Source organism: Manis pentadactyla, chromosome 5 (assembly GCF_030020395.1).
Source record: "Manis pentadactyla isolate mManPen7 chromosome 5, mManPen7.hap1, whole genome shotgun sequence".
NCBI lineage: Eukaryota > Metazoa > Chordata > Mammalia > Pholidota > Manidae > Manis > Manis pentadactyla.
Window position 1 is genome coordinate 149,282,297 of NC_080023.1, and position 17,241 is coordinate 149,299,537.

General features: G+C 39.5%; 1 long non-coding RNA gene across 1 annotated transcript; it reads right to left on the bottom strand.

The window, feature by feature from the left end:
• Positions 1-6,359: 6,359 nt before the first annotated feature.
• Positions 6,360-15,451, bottom strand: LOC130683866 (uncharacterized). Its single transcript, XR_008997903.1, has 3 exons — positions 11,705-15,451; positions 10,316-10,371; positions 6,360-8,733 (listed from the first exon to the last, which is right to left on the bottom strand). It is a non-coding gene; the product is annotated as an uncharacterized LOC130683866 (long non-coding RNA).
• Positions 15,452-17,241: the final 1,790 nt, after the last annotated feature.

Genomic DNA, 17,241 nt, shown 5'->3' on the forward strand with positions numbered 1-17,241 from the left:
TATGCCTTCAGACTCTCCAAAGAATTTGAAGATAAGTATGACGGTTCCATCAACAAGAAATTTACAATCTGGAAAAGAGGACAGGACACAAAATGATGATAGCAAACAAAGATAAAGAAAGTCTCTGCACAGGAGCCTAAGAAGGGATTATGCTGAGTGCAGTTAGAGAAATCCGTGGATGTAGGTGGTATTTGAGATGGTCCTTCATGATTTGACTTAAAAAAAAACTCTTGAAGAAAGACAAACTTTATAGGCTTGCAGTGGGATGGGCATGTCATTCCGGACAGAGAACAGAACAAGGAAAGGTAAGGAAGCAGGAAAATATCAGTATTATGTGCTCTTAGGAGACATTTTGGTTTGCCTTAATTATGGGGTATATATAAAGGGATAAGAAGTTTGGCAAGCTTGAGGTTTGGCAATTTAAGGCCATTGTAAATATTTCTGCTTTGGAAAACAGTATGTCCTGTTAAGACAAATGGAGACACCAATGCCACACACAGAGAGGTCAGAGGACTGTTCACCTTCTCTGTTACATAATTAGCACCAGTTTAATGCTGGTACTAATTTACATAACCAGTACCAGTTTAATTTTGGTGATGATTTACAATGGCAAAGCTGGAACTTCTAATTTGCACAGCTTAGATTTGGGTATTTACTAGTGTTCCTCTGGAAAAATTAAATTAAGTCAAGTAGCTATGCTATCACTCACTCCAAACATGAGGGCTGCCATCTGGGCTGATCACACTGTATTCAGTATTCACCGCCCGTTCTTCCAATGTGGCATCGGGTAGAGAAGGTTCATATATAGTCTCTGCTTACTGAGACCTGCTTTTGAGAACTTACATTTTCAAACATCACACACCTATAGGGGGCTGGTAACTACTTACAACAGAATATTCAACAACAGTCAGTGTCAGTGAGTGTACATCTTGCTTTAGGTCACAGGCTCCACCGGTAATAGGAACTTTACAACAAAATGTGGCAAAGGCCTAGTATAGTGTTCTAGACCAACCACCTGCTGAGGGCAAGCAGCAAATGCTGAAGAAGATGAGGAGCACCTCTGTTTGGAGGCATGGCAGTATGAAAGAGCTGCTAAAGCAGTGAGACACCGTGGAGACAAGACAGTGAAGAGAAGCCCAGAGACGAGCCTGCATTCAGGTCTGCATTTTCCCCCAGGTGACTGCCATTTCCACAAGGGAAAGCTGCAGTTGAGAGGCTGAGAGAAGCTTTCCCCAGTCTCAGAGGGCTGAAGAGACAAAAAATAGAATCAGAGCTTTCCAAAGTAGAGGGGTCCTAACAAAACCTCTGGCTGGGATTGCAAAGCCTGCATGAGAAGATAGAAGGCAAATCAGAAATAAACCAGCCCCACAAGAACTGACAACTCAGAATGCATGTCAATCCCAACTAGACAGAGGAATCAGCTCCCACCCTGGCTGCCTGCCAGAGGCAAAAGGAAAACCTCTCTGGAGAAAGATACCATCATTCAGAGCTTCGAGTTATTGCTACTTTGTTTTGTTTTTTTCACTGTCTGACAGAAACAAAACAACACATAAATTCAGGTATGTAAGATAATATTTGACCAATAACCAGGTGGACAGAGCACAGAAGATTCAAATACTGGAGTTGTCAAGACTTTAGAGGAATGGTTTATTGTGATTTAAATGACAAGATGGAGATTCTAGGCAGAAATGGTAGCTATAAAAATGACTAACTGAAATTAAGAATGCAACGATGAGTTAAAACAGCTGATTCCACAAAGCTGAAGGAAATTAGTGAACTAGAAAACTGAAGAACTGAAGGTTGGGAGACAAAATGATGGGAAACACGAAGAGACGCACATAGTACACAGTGAAGATGTCTAACATGTCCAAGAATAGTTACTAGAGGGAGGTGAGAAAATAGGGCAGAACAGTATAAAAGATAATGGCTGAGAGCTTTTCAAAACCATCAAAGTCATCAAGGCACACAATAAATTCCAAGCAAGATAAACCACAACTGAGCACTTCACAATAAAATTTCTCTTCAAGTGAAGGTGGAAATCTTAGCAAAACTAAACATGTGCTGGCACATAAAGCAAATCCAAAACATTTCAAGGATTGATGAATACATCATGTAACCTAGCAGAATTAAGCTAAAAGCCAGTAATTAAAAGATAACTAGAGAATTCCCAACCATTTAAAAATTAAGCAATGTACTTCTAAGTAACCCATGAGTCAAAGAAGAAATCACAATGGCAATTAGAAAATATTTTTAACTGCATGAAAATGAAAAATCCTTCTATTTAAAAACTAGTGGGATGAAGCTAAAGTTGAATTCACAGTAACCTTCAAAACATACATGAGAAAAGAGAACAGGCTGAAACTGAGTGACCTAAGAATCGATACTTAAAAGCCACAAAGGAATCCTAGCAATTCAAACATAAAGGAAGGAAGAAGGAAATAGTATCTATAAGAACAGAAATTAAAGAAACAGAAAAACATAAGAGAATGGCTCCTAAAATTGGTACTTTGATAATAAGATTATGGAAACAGAACTTCCTTAATCCAATAAAGGTATCTACAAAGAATGTCTATCTATATTCAAATGTCATATGTAATACAAAACTGAAAAGTTCTCCCTCTGAGATTAGGTAAAACAAGACAAAGATGTTTGCTATCACTTCTGTTCAACATTGTACTGGAGATCTTAGCCAAGTGCTATAAGGCATAAACAAACAATAAAAGGATTGGAAAGAAAGAAGAAAAAAGTGTCATGATTGTAGACATGACATACATATAAAAATCCTAAAGAATGTACAGATAAATGTTCAGAGTTTAGCAAGTTCTCTGAATATAAAAACCAGTTGCATGTTTAACATCAGCAACAGATTTTCAATGTCCTATTTATAACAGCATCAGAAACATACAGCTAGGATTTAAAAAAACATACACCTAGGAAAAATTTATTAAAAGATACAAAAAACCACTACACAGAAGTTGATTATGTAAATAAGTGAAGGATGTACCATGTTCATGGATTTTAAGATTCAATACTGTAAAAATATCAATTCTCTCCAAAATAAGTTAGATTAAAGGCAATCCCAATAAATAGCTCAGGAAGTGGTTTTTGTTTTTGTTTTTGTTGAAACTGACACGCTGATTCTAAATTTATGTAGAAATGCAAAGGGTCATGATCCAAGAGCATTCAGAAGAGGAATGAGAGAAATGATACAGTTGGATGACTTATTCTACTAGATATCAAAACATAAAGACTGTATAGCATAGGGAAGAGAAAAAGATGGGCACAGGTAGAAAAACAGACCAGTGGAACAGGACACAATCTAGAAATGGATCCACCTACATGTGGGCATTTAAATTGCAACTGTGGGATTAATATAGAAATCAAACGTATAATCATATATGACTTGATTATTTTTCCTGTAATTCCTGGTAAGTGATCAAGAACAGAACAAACAAGACCAAAACAGTTTCTGTGACCTAATTGCCTTTGCTATTGTTTCAATACCATGTAAGACATGGTGCCCCAAGAGACCGGAGACTGCTGAGGATTAAGTTCCGTGTTAGTTAATGATTGCCTATTAAGTCCCCCACACAGAATTCTATTGTTGTGAACACGTATGTGCTCAATAAATATGAAGGGAGCCCTCTCAGCAGCTCTGTTAAGCCTCCTGCACTGTTAAGCCTCGAGTCCCCTGGCTGGTCCTTTCAGGTCTTCAGTATCTCATCGTGTCTCCCCCCTTATCTGCGGGTCGGAAGCAGGGAGGGGCCGACATGCAACAAAGCTCATACTGTGAGCAATAGGGAAAGGATGGCCCATTCTTTCAGTGAATGTTACAGAATCCAACGGATATTACATGGAAAAATATTAAGAGTGATCTTGACCTCATACCATGTAAAAAAAAATTTCAGGTGAGGATCTAAATGTGAAAGGAAAAATAATAAAGCTCCTAGAAAGGAGTATTAGAGAAGATCATCATGGCCCTCGGCAGGCACAGATTTCCTAAACAGCACACACAAGACACTAATCGCAAGTGAAATGACTGAAAGAGAATGAAATGGTGGACACTTACTTACAGCAACATATATAATTCAGAAAGCTAGCATGTAGAATATATAAAGAACTTGTATTTTGTTGCCCTTGTCTAGCCTGGATTAATACTTAGTCTATAGGCACAGACCTGATCATCTATATTTGCCCTCTTACAGCACTAAATTATGTTTTCTACCTTTATCTTGCATCTATGTACCACTTCAGCATTTCATTTAAAAAATAATAATAATAATAAGGGAGAAATGTGGGATTCACATATAAATCAAGTATAAAAATCAAACGAATAATCATATCTGACTTGATTGTTTATAGTTCATGATGCGTGATCAAAACCGAAAGTTTCTGTGATATGACTGCCCTTGCACTGTTCACCATGTAAGAACTTATTCACTATGTAAGAACTTGTTCACCATGTAAGAACTTGTATACATCACTAAGAAAAAGATAGACAACCTAATAGAAAAGTCAAGAAACTTGCACAAGCACTTCATAAAAAAGGATGTACAAATGGCCAATGAACTCATACTTTTAACTCATTAGTAATCAGGAAAATGCAAATTAAAACCATAATGAAATACTACTTCACACACACTGAAATGGGTCTTTAAAGAGACTGGCAACAGCAGGTGTCAGTGAGGATGTGTAACCACAGGAACAAAATCTGCCATGCTCTGGTAGGAGTATCAACTGAAATATCACTTTCTACAACTGGTCAAACTACTAAAACCGAACATACACATACTTGATGTATGTGCACCGAAAGACTAATACAAGAATGTCTATAGTAGCATTACGCATAATGGCTCAAAACTGGAAATCCAAACGTCCAGTGGTAGAATGGTTAAGTTGTGATATATTCTACAGTTTAAGAGAATACACAACGAAAATGAAAGACCCTCTGTTACCTGCAACAGCATGGATGAATCTCACAAGTAAAATGCTGAGTGAAGGAGCCTACACATAAAAGAAAGCATATTCTGTTCCCATTGATATGAGGTTCAGAAACAGGGAAAACTATATGTGGTGCTAATAATCAGGAAAGAAGAGAGGGAAGGAGTAGTGATTGAGAGTGGGTATGAGAGGGGCTTTGTGATGTTGAAAATGATTTAACTTGACCTGGGTGGTGGTTACAAGGAATGGTTGTGCTTATGACACCTGTTTTTCTGCACATTCTCTAATTTTAAAAAGGCCGTTAAAGAGAGTTTATATGACACAGAATTCATGCAATACATAATGACAAAAAGCATGCAAAAAGCACATATGTGATGATCCCACTTGCATAAAACAGCTCCGGAAGTCTGTATGTGTTTGTACACATGATAGGAATATTAACAATCGGGACCTATGGGATGGAGACTGGGATAGCCAGGACCAGGGAATTTTACTTTTTACTTAACAGTGATCCATACTTAAAATTTTTTTGAAACCAGGAAAGGTAATACTTGTAGCATGTTACAAATTCCAACAAGTATATATCCAAAAGTTAGTTTTCCTCCTATCTCGGTAAGCACCAGTTTCTAATATACCCTGTCAGAATTATTCTATGTACATTAAAAGATTAAAGAAATGAGCAGCACAAATAGAGGACACTAAACATACAGTTCCTTATGTATTTTTGAGATCATTCACATCCGTGTCTATTAAGCTACCTTATTCTTTTTAATAGTTTCATAGTATTTCAACTTAATGGAAATACTGTTAGCTATTCAACCAGCCCCTTGAAAAGGTAGAGTTACATTATTTCCAAGCTTCTGCTATTTAAATAATTCTATAATCTACATCCTTTTATATGACTTTGATTATACATGTAGCATTAAGTCCTAAAAGTAAGCCTGCTGGATCAAAGGGCAGGTGCATCTCTAATGTTGGTAATTACCATCACACTGCCCTCTAGAAAGCTATGCCAACTGACACATTCACGAGCAATACACGAGAAGCCTGTTTTTGCAAATACTTTTACGGTTTCTATTTTACATTTAAATCTTTAGTTCACTTGGAATTATGTTTCTCAAGTAATTGAAAAGCTGCTCAAACTCCCTCAGAAGAGACACAAATACTGTTCCTCACATGTCAAACTGGTAAAACCCAAAGCCATGACAACCTAATCTGTTGGTGAGACCGTGGAGAAACGGGCCCTCCCGTACACTGTTGGTGAGAATGCTAAATGATCCATACGCTAAGGGGGGAGATCTAACAACATCTAGCAAAATTGCACATGCATGTAACCTTTGACCTGGGACTCATATCTTCTAGGGACTTATCCCAGAAGTATAATGACCAAAGTGTGAAGTGACACATGAACTTAAGCCATTGAAGTTTAAGTACACTAGCCGCATTGCTAACAATACACTCAGCAAGTAACAGTGTAAATTAACCATCAATACTTGCTTTAATACCCAATAAAATACCTAAGGAAAGAAAAAAAATATTTAAGTCTAAATCACCACAAGTGACAAACATTTAGAAACCCAACCTGACCTGTTTTCATTCAACTGCCTGCTTACTTTTTCTTCATGCCCCATGAAAAGCATAATTCAACTTGTAAATATAATGTTACAGGCAACATGTTAGAATAAGCAGTAATTCAAATTAAGATAAACTAATGAACATTTCCAGAATAAGAAAAAAACAAAACCTATATTTAAAACCCAAATTTAAAGGCATCTATAAAATACCTTATGATTTTCAATGAATAAGCTTTTTAATAAAATGATATGTACATTATGCTACTGATTAAAGTGAAGATAATTTACAATTATAAGTCCTTCATTTTCTCTATGACTGAAATTCAGTCCTATGAGGTCAACGTAATTTTGTTGTGATACAAAAGTGCTTTATAGTAATTTCAACATAACTATTACTCAAGACTGAGGTTACACTATGTGAAAACATGCATAATTTCAAAGCATTATAATTAGATTAAAAGCCAAAAAGGGTACATCTAAAAAATATAAAACAACCTGTTAAAAAGTTTAAGATTATTTTTACCCTGCCTGCTTGTTAGGCCCTCATACATAGCACTGTATAATGTTAAGTCTGAAGCTCTGAGTGTGAATTAAGTCCCTGAAATTAAATGACTGTACTTATTTAAAATAATAGTAATGGGTGGCACTTCTTGAATGTTTACTATGGACAATGTAAACTCTTGAACACTTTATATGTACTACCTCACAACTACCTTATGAAGTAGGTCAAAATCATTATTTCCATAAGTGTACAGTCTTACCTTCAGATTGTTTGTTACATATATTAATTACATACTTAATACTCAAAAAAAAAAAGAGTATAAGAGACATGTGAACCAAATGCAATGAGTTGATTTTTGGTCCCTGATTCAAAGTAACTATAATAAGACAGGGTAATAAGGGCAAATTGGAGTGAGAATAACTAACATTAAGTTATTATTATTCAGAGGAATAGAGGTATTGTGGTTATTAATGTTCAAAAAGTTTTAAAAATACACTGAAGTACCTATGGGTGAAACAAAATGTTTGTACTTTAAAACACAAGAGCAAAACCAACCTGGGGTGGGGGTGTTGACAGAACAGGACTGACAAAACAGTTAACTGCTGGAGCTACATGGAGGTTCATTATGATATTTTCCCTTCCTTTTGTGTATGTATGACATTTGATATGAAATTGTAAGGAGGAGCAATGACTGTGTATCTCATAGGTCTGTTGTGATCACTGATTGAGGAAATGTATGTACAGTGCTCAGCAGAGGGCCTAGTGCAGAATAAAGACTTCGTACTATTGTCCTCTGCATTGCCATAACTGCCTGGCTGGGGCCTTCATCTCCTATATTTGTCATTTATCATTAACATGTCATTTATATTACTCCAAGAGCCTTCTGTGTGGATGAAAACTTATGTCAAATTCTTTCTCCTCTCAAAAACCTCCTCCACACATGCATTATTTTTTTCAGGCTCCTATATATCGGGTGCCCACTTACTGACAAACACTGTAATGGGTGCTTTTCAAACATTCAATCTGTACAACAGTCCTTTAGAGATGAGAAAAAGAGAGTTCGAGTCATTTCCCTGCCCAAGAGTCTATAGCTACTAAGTGCCAAAGCCAAGATTTGAACCCAAGTCATTCTGGTAGCAAAACTTGATCTGTTCTCCAGTCTACACTACATACTTTCTAAAAAAAAATTATAACCACTTATTTTAAAAACTTTCATTAAATTCCCAGTGCCTATAGGATGAATTTATGACCCAATGCAATCCAGACTCAATCTACCTTTTTAATCAAATTAGTACCATTTTTTAAATTATTCATCCCTTGTCCATCTATCTATAATAATGGCTCTGTCTTGTATTCAGGTTTCCACATAAGCACTCTGGGCTTTCTAATTTGTTCCACTGGTCTATAGTGATCATTCAGGCGTTGGTAACTGCTGTTAGCTTAGAGGTGATCTCAGCATCTGACAGAAGGCGGCTAGTAAACACTGCATAATCAATAAATAAATGCAAAGACCCCACTTCTTCCACACCACCGGGTGAATGTACCTGAGAGATGCCTCCAGTGGAACTGTAGGAACTGGTAATGGCTTTACAGCTGGACATACGGATGCCACACGTGAACGTGCCCATCAAGCAGCTCACAGCAGAGGTGCAGGGTCTCTTATGTAAGTGGCCATCTGAGCTCTGGGAATTGAGGTCACACTTCAAAGGCCCAGGCCTAAAAGGGAAATTAAAGGGAAAAACACAGATGTGCTACTGAAAGGCAACAACACTGTTTTAAGGCTTCATCCCATGGTCACAAAATCATTCTAATGTAATGAAAAAGGATAATGTTGTTAATTTTACTGTTAATTCAGCTAAACATGTCTCACAAAGTCAGAAAGGGAAAGCTTAGTACTCAAAAAATTAAACGTATGATTCTACTTATGCATACTCTAGGAAACGCAAACAAATCTATAGTGACAGAATGGGGACCAATGGATGCCTGGCAGCAGGGGCAGAGTGAGAGGGAGGTTTTAAGGCTTCACCAAGGGGCACGGGGAAACTTCTGGCAGGAATGGTGATGTTCATTATCTTGACTGTGTTGATGGTTTCATGGGTATGAAATTTAGACAAAACAGTTATTGCGGCAAGTTATTCAAAATGTTCCTCTCTGATTTCAGAGAGGAAAATGTTACTACACTGATGGGCAGTGACTGCAGTGGGGTTTGGAGGGGACACGATAACAGGGGGGAATGTTGTAACCACATTGTTTTTTCATGTGAAACCTTCATAAGATTGTATATCAATAATACCTTAATAAAGTAAATTAATTAAAAACAAAAACAAAAAAACAAAGTCAAGTCCTCGGTCTTAGGAGGGTCAGCGTGTCTTACCCGCAGGAAGGCCTCGGAGGGGACCAAAGGAAAGGAGTGCAGCCTGAGGGGTGAATGGGATCGCGGTGGGCATAGGAGGCTGGCGGGGCGGGCGGATGAGCGGAGCTTTCAAGGAGGGCTGGGCGGGCAAGTGGGTGAAGCTGGATGAGAAGCCTTCCCACAAGCTGGGGGAGAAGACCTCCCATGAGCTGGGGGAGAAGACCTCCGACGATGTGGCTCAGAAAACCTCCCATGAGGAGCAATCAGCGAGATCTGTCCGGCGAGCAGGTTCCGCGGCTTCTGCAGCTTCTCTACCCGACTGACTTCCTCCGCCAGCGCGCCTGGGCGAGAGGCGAGGCGGGCATTGTGTGCTGGCAGGCGTGGTGCACCAGCCGCATGAGCTCTGGTGTTGCTGGGACACTGCGTGAAAGGGGTCTAGGGGCTCGCGGCCCAGTGCCCAACCCCCTGTGGGAGTCAGTGCCTGGGACAAAAATCACACCCACCCTTACACTGCCTTGAGCGCCTTGACCATGTTTTGTTTTGTTTTGTTTTAAGTTTTCCAATATATTTATTTTTAAAACTTCACATATAAGTGGACCCATACAGTTCAAACCCATGTTGTTCAAGGGCCAACTGTTTCTGAATATTTTTTAGTATTTTAGTGTATTTACTGACTTTTGGTGTACCTCCTTTATTTTTTTAAGAGGTTCTGAGGATTACAGTATACATGCCTAATTGTGTACCACCTGCTTATGATCAGTATTTTATCACTTCAAGTAAATGTAGAAGCCTTACAATCATTTAGATCCTTTCACCCTCCCCCTTTTATGTTACAGTTGTTATATGAATTACATTGACATACACTGAAAACCTCACCTGATACTGTTACCATTTTTGCTCTCAACAGTTCTATATATTTTAAAGAACTTAAGAGGAGACATTTACCATTTATGTTTCTCCTCCATTCCTTAAGTCCAACTTTCCTGCTGATATTTGTTAGGCTGGAGGAAGGAAAAACAAGGACATGTAAATAGAACAGAGAGATATTATAAAAGGAGAACAGACCAGACTCTAAGGTTTATGCCTTATATGGAAAGGGAACAGCTCTTCTTGAACTTTATTCTTCTGATGTGTCAACTAAGACCCAGATGTTAGCTTCTTCTCTCTTGTAATAAAAAAAGTTTTTAGTTATTTATTATGTTACATTTAGCCAATCATATTTTTCTACGCTCCCTAGGATAGCTTGCCCACTCTTCTCCCTCTTAACCCCTTATAAGCCCCCACCTCCCTGACCAGGTGTGACTTCCCCAGCCTCCATTTCCGTAGACTGGGAAACCTCACCCAGGGCGTTCAAATAAACTGCCTGGCCCTTTGTTGCCTCTCTTCGCCTCTTTATTTTGGCTAGAATTTATCTTACATTTGGTGCTGAAACCCGGGAAGGAGCGTGATCGCGAGGCCCCAACCGGCCACTGGCAGCCCTGCCCTCTCCTTCCCTGACCTGGGACCTCTGCTGCATGGACCATTTTCTGGTGAGTCCCTCAGTTTCCCCCAGTATGTTTCCCTTCCTAACTCCATTTCACCTGGTCCGTTAGAAATCATAGCTATGTCCAGGTAGGGCATCCGGCCCTTGGGCATTCGGCCCACCCTCTGTGGGCATCCAGCCCGCCCCTGGCCCTGCAGTATGGGAGACGTCCCTATCACAAGCCCCAGGATGTCTGCAGGCAACCGGCCCACCCCTGGCCCTGCGGTGAGGGAGACGTCCCTCACCCAGGCTCCCAGGACATCTTCCCTGACTTGGTGCCCTTGGGACTCTGGGTGCTCCTCTCAGTGGGTTTAGTTGAGAAGTGGTGCAGACATGGGAAACCAGCCCTCGAAAGCAGAGGCTCAGACCCCGCTGTGGTGTCTCATTTCTAATTTGGCTACTCTATATTTGTCCCGGGAAGTTCTCAAATAGAAGCTAGTCTTTCTTTGCTCTGAGGCCGGGCCTCAGTATCCCTTGGACAATCAATCTCACTGGCCTCCTGAGGGAACTTTCAATTTTGGCCTCCTCACCGACTTGATTAATTATTGCCACTGGAGCAGAGATTGGAGTGAAATCCCATATGTGCAGGCTTTTTGGACTTCATGCTCCCGCCCAGACCTTTATGTTGTGTTCAATGACTCAGGTTCTCCTAGCCTGATCTCCAGTTAAGGATTGTCAGCCTCTTACTCTGCCCAGTCCTTCTTCCTTTTCAAATCCACCAGAAGACCTTGGTCTCCCACCTCTCTCAGCTCGCTACCCCCACCCCTCTCCACCACCATCTTTAAGTTCTTTGTCCACCCCCATGCCACTACCATCTTCAGGTCCTTTGTTCCCAGCCATGCTGCCTTCCTGCTCCTCTCCTCTTCTGGGAGCTGCACCACCCCCTCCCCCTCTCCTTCCACCTTCACCGCCCTCTTCCCCCACCAGAACACGCTCCTCCCACCCTCCGGTTCCGGAAGCCACGGACAAGAAGCTAAAAAGAAAGAAAGCAATTAAATATCAGTAACTCAAATCTTTATATCAGTTTGTTTGTCTGTGTATATGTTTTTGTGTGAGAAGTGTTGCTGACTTGTAGTCATTGTGTCTCAGTTTGTATGTTTGTGTGTCTAAGTGTGTAAATGAAAAATATTTTCCTACCTCCAGATGGTATTAGTAAAAATTGATTTAAAAACAATTGCTTGTGAAAATTGGGCATTCTAAAACTTCCAGAAAAATCTGATAAAAAATGTTAAGCATTAATGCTAATTTGAGTTTGGCTGAGGCAGGCATGTCCTTGTAGTTATCAGCTGCCTAAGTTTACCTAAAGTCATTTAAGTTGATGTTATCTACTAAATCTTTTAAGAATAAAATGCTTAAAGGCTTGGCTCTGTCTAATATCCAGTAAAAGTTTTTTAAGTAACCTAGCATAGTTAAGAATAAGTGAACTAAATAAGTGTAGCAAATGAACACTTTAATAATTGTGTGTTACTGTGTGTATACCTATCTACAGCCTGGAAATCTTTGTAGTAACCTAAAACCTTAAAGTTTTGCTAAGTTAAAAAGATATAATTCGTGCTTAGTGAGAGATTGTGTTGTAAAGCTCATAGTTAACAGAAATTATAAAATGTTCATAATTTGTCAATCCAAAGAATGCTAGTTTAACAGTTTACAATAGCCTACTTCTCAGTGTAAACTGAAAATTAACGTTTCTAATAGTTTTAAGTTCTAATTAAAACTACTTAAAGTAATAAAAAAATTTATCTATGCTAAAAGATGTATGTTTTAATAAGAGAAAGTATAAAAAATAGAAATTCATTCTGCATGCTAAAGAATGTGTCTTTTGATAAAAAAAGTAACTTTGTTCTAAAGTACAGCTGTTTTTACAGAGAAAACTCTAAATGAAAAAGAAGAATATAAAAAGTTTGTAGAATTTAATATGGTCATGCTATATAAAATTAAAGCAAATGAGTCTCAGTATCAAATACACAGAAAAATTAGAATTTTGTTTTCAGTTAAAAAGACAAAGTTTTCTTAACTGCTAGTCTGCTCTTAATATTGCAAGATTGTAGAGAGTTCTTATTGTTTTATCAAAGCAGTTTCTTATGCTTAAAATCTCAGTGAGTTGTCAGTCTTTAAAAAATGAGATCTTAATATTAAAAGGACTAAAAGCTAAACTTTGCTAACAACTGTGTAACCTTCTTTATTTGCCTTTGAAGTACTTTGTTATCATTCTAGTTAAATAGACAAGTATTGCTTCATGGCAACCTACAATCCTATTTCAGCAAGTGCCAAAAAAACTCTTCTGACAACTTCCCAAAATCAAATTCAAAAAGATACTTTTACCTCTAGTTAACTCTTATATTTTCCAGAAGGCCCCTGAAACATGTCAGAGGAACTTTTTCTCATTGGAGAAAATATTTGGCTAATTCAGCTTATTTATCTGATATATATTTACCTAGAAAGCACTGTCAAAAAGAATGGTACTAAACTTTGTTACTGAATGTTTTGTGTTACAGAAATATCCAAATTTCCTTATGACAACTGTCTTACAGTAAGCTCTCATCAGATCTTTAACCATTGTCATTTGTAAGCCTTTTGTCATCTATACTCACTGTTATTACTCCTAAACTAGTAAGAAATTAGATTTCAGCAGAACAAGTATTAGTTACATAAGATTAAGTAAACTAAGGAAGATGATTTTGTAGCTTTTTGTTTCAAATATTGTTGATAAAGTGTCTTAAGCTTTTTCCCTTAAGCTGACAACAGTTTAGTAAATAACTGCCTTTATAAGCAGAATTGAAACTTTATCTTTCTCTCTACCTAATCCCTCCAGAATCTAAAAACTCTCAGGGACTGTTTTTATATTTCATGGCAGTATGTTTATTTGCACAAGTTCAATAAGAATCTGCTTTCCTTGTAAGAAGACCAATTGAAAACACAGGTTATACTATCAAGGCTTTGACTGGAATGTCATACCTGAGAGACACATGCATAAACTCAGATATGAACAGCTTTAAGGAACTAAGGTTGCCTTTATAAAGCCAACAAAGCCCCTTGGAAGAACTGGCCTAGTACCTTGCTTACAGAGTTACCAGCCTTACCAGGTGAGTAAAGAAGGTCACTTCCTGGCAAGTGCAAGAACCTCAGGAATGTCATGGGAACCTCAAGAAGAGAGGAATTCACCCAGATCTACAGGTACTGCAGGCACAACCTGATGGCAAGTCTGGCTTTGCTTTCTGGCCTTAAAAAGCCTTTAAAAGTCCAATCTGAAATTCCTTATAAAAAGTTCCAGCAAAGCATATTTAAAAGAGCCTATGTAATCAATTGCTCTTCTTGCTGCACTTGTGCAAATAATCAAGCCAACTGTTAATTATTTTCTTAATCTAGCTACTTCTAATAAAAATGAGGTTGATTTTAGAGAAAAGGATTGTTTCAGTAATGCAGTCTTGTCTATACTAAATCCCAATACTAATCATTGAGATGTAAACTCGATCCAAAATTCCAGTCCCCCATAATGTCGGGGCTATTGCCCCTACTGGGCCCCTTAATAACAGTTTGTAGTTTACTCTTAGTTGCCCCTTGTGTCCTCAGGTTCCTCCAACAGGGCTAACCCAGATGATCCGAGTCACCACCAACCAGATGTTACTTCACCGTTACACACCTCTTCCCACTAAACCCCCTCCTTCGGCTTAATACCAGCCTCAAACCCCCACAACGCCCCTTGTCAGCCAGAAGTAGCCAGATCGAGTAGTTGCCCATTATGACCAAAACACTGGAATGTTAGGCTGGAGGAAGAAAAAACAAGGACATGCAAACAGAACAGAGAGATACCATAAAAGAAGAACAGACCAGACCCCAAGGTCCATGCCTTATATGGAAAGGGGACAGCTCTTCCTGAACTCCATCCTTCTGATGTGGCAACTAAGACCCGGATGTCAGCCTCCTCCCTCTTGGAAGGAAAAAAAGTTTCTAGTTGTCTATTATGTCACCTTTAGCCATTCACACCTCTCCACGCCCCCTAGGATAGCTTGCCCACTCCTCCCCCTCCTAATCCCTTATAAGCCCCCACCTCCCTGACCGGGTGTGACTTCCCCAGCCTCCATTTCTGTAGACTGGGGAACCTCACCCAGGGAGTTCAAATAAACTGCCTGGCCTTTTGTTGCCTCTCTTCGCCTGCTTATTTCAGCTAGAATTTATCTTACAATATTATTTCCCTTCAGCCTGAAAACTTCCTTGAGCACTTAATTCTCTTAGTGTTCCTTAGTGATCATTGTTTTTATTTTGCCTTCATTCCTGAATATATTTTTTCTAGAAATAGTTATTTTCTTTTGGCGTTTCAAAGATGTTGTTCCACTGTCTTGTTTCCAGTTTCTGATGAGAAAGCCACCATCATGGAAATCATTGTTCAATGTTTAATGGATCATTTTTTGCAGACTGCTTTTTAAAATTTGCCACCTTAATCATTTTTAAGCACACCTTTCAGTAATGTTAAGTAGATTCACTGTATTATGTGACCATCACCACCCACCTCAACTCTTCATCTTTCAGAACTGAAATTCTGTGCCCATTAAACAACAGCTCTGGGTGAGGCTTAGAACCTCACCCCCCCTGTTCTGAGAGAAATCTTCTGCATATGTGGATGTTTTATTGCCCTTGTCTAGCTTGGATTAACACATAGTCTACAGGCACACACCTGATCATCTACATTTGCTCTCTTACAACACTAAACTATGTTTTCTACCTTTATGTTGTATCTACCTACCACTTCAGCATCTTATTAAAAATAATAAAGAGAGAAATCTGGTATCCACATATAAATCAAGTATAAAAATCAAATGTGTATTCATATTTGAACTGACTGTTTATAGTTCATAATGCATGAGCAAAACCAAAAGTTTCTGTGATGACTGCCCTTGTACTGTTCACCATGTAACTTATTCACTATGTAAGAATTTGTTCTCCATGTAAGAACTTGTTCGTTATGCTTCAGAAGATTGGAGACTGACGAAAATTAGGCTTGGGGTGGATTAATGATTGTGCATTGAGCATTGACTCCCCTATACAGAATTTTATTGTCGTTAACAACCATTTGATCAATAAATATGAGAGATGCCCTAACAACAACAACCAAGAAAAAGGACAGACTTCCAATGGTAAAATAAATAAGCAACCGGGATGTAATGTATAGCATAAGGAATATAGTCAAAATATTGTAACAACTTGGTATGGTGATAGCTGGTACTTAGAATTATCATGTATATAAATGTTGAATCACTGTGTTGTACACCTGAAACTAATGTAATGTAATACTGTGTGTCAACTACCCTTCAATAAAAAATAATTATCTAAAAAAAAAAAAAAAAAAAAAACAGCTCTGTGTCCCCTCCCCACCCCCCAGCCCCTAGCAACCACCCTCCTACTTTGCATGAGTTTGACTACTCTAGGTACCTCCTGTGCCATGTTTTTATGAACATGAGCGTTTCTCCTCACTGTTTGCTCCTTTTGCTCCCCTTCCAGGAGGGAGGCAGAGGGTTAGGGACGTGCTTAGGCTCCACTGCCAGATAAGACTTGTTGGGGGGCGGGGTCTGCACTGGCCAGCTCATGGCCCCACTGGCTGGGAATGTCCTGGGAGACCCTCCCCTTCCTCCCTCCCCATCCATTGCCTAGATGGGCTTTGTCATGGCCAGAAATCGGGGGCCTCTTGGGCACATTCTGCCCCAAATGTGGGGTGGCCCAGCCCTGGCAGTTACCGTTGTGCCGAGGTTCACATATACAAAATTATCCTTCCTTTCAGAGAACCTGGCATTTTCTAAGGGAATTTTAGAGCTCATTAATGTGAAATGGGACAGCTTAGTTCTCTGTCACTTGCCACAGAGTCTGAGTGCCACTGCTGGGGCTGCTGTCACCCGCCCCTTGCAGTGGGCACCTGGTTCTCCTCATCAGCCTGGGCCTGGACCCACCAGCCTCACCACCAGGCAAGTGACGGCTGCTGAATGTATGTGACCTATGAGCCCCCAGCAGCTCCACTATACCTGCAGGACGGACAGCCTGGCCTGGTGGACTAAGCTAAATTGAGCAAGGCTGATTTCCATGCCTTAACAACCAATGCAGGCAGGCGATGAATGAGAGTGGGGACCGACTTTACTGTGTGTGCAGTTGTGATGATTCATTTTGTCAGTCTGACTGGGCCAAGGGGCTCTCTCCCACATAGCTGGTAAGACACTGTCTGGGGTTTTCTAGAAGACCAGCATTTGATTCAGGAGACTGAGGATCCGCCCTGAGAACGTGGGAGGTATCATCCAATCAGCCAGCCCAGCCCACAGAGAGCAGGCAGGGGAGGGGCAGACCATCTGCTGAGTTGACCATCTTC